The sequence below is a fragment of the Manacus vitellinus genome, unplaced genomic scaffold (assembly GCF_001715985.3).
Source record: "Manacus vitellinus isolate BGI_N305 unplaced genomic scaffold, ASM171598v3 scaffold_26_pilon, whole genome shotgun sequence".
NCBI classification, from domain to species: Eukaryota; Metazoa; Chordata; class Aves; order Passeriformes; family Pipridae; genus Manacus; species Manacus vitellinus.
Window position 1 is genome coordinate 1,190,093 of NW_021939960.1, and position 4,490 is coordinate 1,194,582.

Genomic DNA, 4,490 nt, shown 5'->3' on the forward strand with positions numbered 1-4,490 from the left:
CTGCACGAGTTTTTCAGGAGATGTGAAGCAACAAGTCCCTTTTAAACCTTTCCTGCCCTCGAGGTTTGCAGGGTTTGGGTTGTCCATCCAGGGCATGCTGTGCTTGGTACTGTCGGATCCGTTTTTGTGATGTATTCATCTGTTGGGTACTTTTGTCATTGCTTTTCTGGCAGGTTTAAGGCAAACCTGGGAGGAACATCCCTTGGAATGTCAATGAAGCCTAGGTGTATATATATACATAGCAGTGAAATAAAATATCTGAATGAAGTCTGTTGTCTGCTTTTGGAAGAGTATATTTATAAAATCTTGTATCCTCTAACTAGAAAATGCAAGTACTGCATCCTACCTTTACTGAAACTGATAGAAATGTGGGGCTTTTAATACTAGGGGCCATTAAGAACTTTTCTAATGATGCAGCTACAGCTGTGATGTAACAGAGTGGTCTCTGTTTGTCTGATGATTATCTCACATGTGCAACAAATTTGTTCAAACTTTTACAGAGATATTCACTGGAAATCTGTTACGTCTCAATGAGAATTTAAAGAGCCAATGGGCTGAGTTTTTTACTGTATTTTCTGTTTTCTGACGTTGGATCAGAATCTTATTTCCAAACTCTTCTAAAAGGATGTGTACAAGAAACAATTCTTTTTTTATGTTGTTGTTTTAAGCAGCTGCTGTTTCTTTGTTCAGAGTTTTTCTCATGAATCGTGTTTACACTACCAGTACAAGTCAGTTCAGAATATGAGGTGTTTTGTGGCAAAACACAACATAGGTTGAAGTAAACTTGGGATTATGTGACTTTACAAAGTCAGAGCAAAACTGGAAACTGCTGTGTGCCTTTCAGATCTTCCTGAGGAAGAGCAGCTTTATCCTGCGGACAGAGGAGCTTTCACAAAGCCCTTTTTCTGATTGCTTTGTCCAGGATCCCTGCCGGGGTTGGTGGTTTCATTGGGGTGTTGAAGATGCCCTGGGACAGTGGAGGAGATCTGATGTTGGCTCTCAGCAGTGTCAGTGGGGTTTGTGACCTGTTCTGCTGCAGGGAAAAAACCAACACAGACCATTCCATGTTTTGTCACAACATTAACTGATCTAAAGTATCAGTTTACTGTTCATTCATTATATCACTTCCTGGTTTATGGTTTTGCATGATGTTTGGAACTGTCTGTTTTATGTGCTAGTTTCCTCTTTTCCTTTAGCTTTTACTTTCAAATTTTGGGCTTTTGTTTTCCTATTAATAATCCATGTCTCAGCTCCCAAACCACTTTGCATAACATTTAGTGTTTGTGCCCTTACCAAAAAGAGCAGCATCTTTTTCTACAGTCAGTGTTGCCTTTGAGATGGGCTTTTGTCTTGCCCAAATATTGTAGAAAAAGATTATCTAAGAAGGAAACATTGTTCAACCAGTGCTTTACATTTTGTGTAAATAGCCTTAAGTCTGTAAAATTTATTCTTTATTTAATTGATTTGTAGTGAGTGTTTATTTAGACTTTCCAGTTGTAAATAGATGCTCTTAAACACTTTTGCAGCAGCTTGAGAATTTTATGCTGTACCTTGCAAAGCTACCCCTGATGGGGGTTTTTCAAAGGTATTTCAGGTAACAAAGCATCTGAGCAAACCTAGAATTTGTGGAAATTTGTTCTTTGTGCCTCAAAATAGTCGAGTGTGGGACAAAAGAGACTCAGCCACCACACTGGAGTATTTAAAACTCCTTTAGAAAATGGGAGGAGAGCGGGAATCGTTCTCACCACTGTTTTGTCTGGGAGTGAACACTGATGCATTCCCAGCCTGCAAACAGGGGAGAAGGTGCTGTTCCCTCGTGGGTCTGTGTGTGGGGTGCCCGTGAGTTGTGGTGGGAGCTGGGCTGTCACTGTCCCCAGCTCTGGGCTGTCCTGCCTGGCTGGCATTGGGAGCCACTGGTGATGGGGGGCCAGGGGGTCAGTGCTGTGTGTTCCACACCCCCTTCAGCCCCTTGAGTCCTGCCAGCCCCCTCAGGGCACCCACATCCTTTGGCAGGGACAGGCTTGGGGTTCGTGTTCTGGGGGATAAATGGGTGTGAAATGGGGATAAATTAACTTTCCTGCTTGAGAACAGTTTGCTGTTGGTGAGGAACAAGGAAGGTGCCTTGCTCTGGCTGCCAAGGGCCAGTGGCTACTCAGGTGCAATGTCATGGAGCATCTGCTCTTCAGAGAGGAATTAGTGCTTCATTCAACACCTCATTTCCTATAGCTAAACCTGCTTCTTGGATGTTGTCTGTGATTTTTGGTTGGTGATGTCAGGAAGCCCTTGTAATTTGAATTTGGTGTTTGTATCTGGCATTTGTTCTGTTTCTCAGCCTGCTCTGCCCTGGTTCCATCCAAGCCCTCCCTGGCTGGCACTGGTGGGGCAGGAGCGAGTGTGTGCACACGGGGTGGGAATGGTGGGCACAGCTGGTTCCTGACAGAGGCACAGTGGGAGTGTTGGAACCCTCAGCCTTCCGAGTCTGTGCCTCCTGAAGAACAGGACACCTTTTCGTGTGCTGGTCCTGACAGTGAATAAAACCTCTGAGGATTTAGTCTGTTGTATTTTCAAGTGGTTTCTCAGAGCTCAGAGCCAGTCTGTGGCAGGACCCACGTGAGATCCTGTGCTGCCAAACCTGTTGTCTTACAACAACAAGGCTGTTGTGTCCCTCCAGTAGGAGACAGAAACGTGCCAGGTGCACACAAGTGTGTTCAGTCCTGGGAATCCAGGCTGGGAGGGACTCAGGGAGTGAAGTGATCCCTCCATCCCTCTGTGGTGTTGGGTCTGCCAGCCTCATCCTCCGTCGATGTCTATGAGTGCCCTGAAGCTTGCCACCAGTGGATCCCCTCTATCACCCAGTGTAGGGCAATTCATTGCCACTGTTACTATCAGAAGGTGTTTTCTTGATGCACTTTTAAGCCTCTTGCCCCTGGTTCTGTCACTTTAACCGTGAAGAACAGACTATTCTTTTCCACTCCAAAAACCTTGTAAGCACGTGAACTGCTCGTTGTCAGTCCCCTGCCAGCCCTCTCCTCTTCAGCATATATAAGTTCAGATCCTTTAGTACTTAGACCCTTACAGGTTATACTTCTCTGAAGCTGAGTTTTGAGTGTTTCCTACTCTGGTTTTGCTGAGGGGGTCCCCACGTGGGTGCAGAGCTCCAGCTGAGGGCTCAGTGCCTGCGTACGGAGCAGGACTGGTGCAGACCTTGCTCAGGCTGGGTCTCCACTGCTGCACCTCAGGATGGTGATGGCTTTCCCCAGAGCAGCCTGGGAGCATCACCTTGTGTTGGGAAGCACTGTTGGCTGTAGCTCTTCTCCACTGTGCTGTGCCCATGGTGGTGTCTGGGCTGTGGGTATCAGCAGGCACTACCTGCCCAGTACCTGTCGTTTGCTCTGTTGCTTGCTCCTTCTGGAGCCTGGCAAGGCCAGCAGGTAGAGAAAATTCCATTGGCTTTGTGCAACTTGGTCTTGATCCTGCCTGTGAGTATAATCCATTTCCTTGCTTTCCAGATGCTTAGTTAACCTCCAGAAAACCTTCTAGAGGAGAAGTTGAACCAATAGGACTGTGATCCTCTTGTCTTCCTTCCTCACTCTCCAGTTACAAGCAGCCACTGTGGTGCTGCTGCTTCAGGCTCTGCATCCTCATGTTCCACAGGGCTCCTCCAGGGGAACTGGGCAGAGTTCCGGGAGTCGTTGGAGGAGTTTGAAATGCCTGTCTGAAGTAAATTCAAGAGCTCTGTCCTCCTCTCACCTCACTGAGGAGTGAGATCTCCCCCATTTTGTGGCTGTAGTGATGCTGCTGGCATCCGCACGCACTTGGCTTAGGCATGGAAAAGAAGGATTAAACACTTTGTGCTATATTTGTAAGCAGAATAAAATAGGTTTTGATTTCCATTTAGAGCAGTCCATGCAGTGACAGGTTTCATATGCAGTACTGAGATAATTTTATTCTGAAATGGTTTTAGCTAGGTTGATTTTTTTATATGCCTATTTATGAATGAAATCATTAGATGGGAAATGTAGCCAAAAGGTAAAATTTGTATCAGATTTTTGCAGTTAATAGCTGCCAGAGTTTCTTGGGTTAGTGGCTTGCTTTTGGTTTGGCTTTGTGAATTAAGGTCTGGGTATAATTTTGGGAGCTGATCTCTAGGGCTGTGAGGAAGAAAGTTGACTTCCACAGAACTGGAAGCCTCACTACAGAAAGAAAATTGGCAAGTGACTCTTATAATTCTGCAAGAGCACTATTGTGAGATTCCACTGTTTGGGTGAGAAACATCACTTGAGGTTGGGGAAAGAGCAATGAAGATTCTTGGATCAGGTTGGAAACTGTGTTTGGAAAAGCAGCTCCCTTGAGCAGCCTGTCAGTGGGAAGGGTCCTGCGAGTTCTCATCATCAGAGGGATGAGGCAAACTCAGTACAGGGTGAGAGATTTGCTACAGGAGCTTTTTTTGGCTTTAGGAAGCAAAATTCTAACTCTATGTTTTTTCTTTT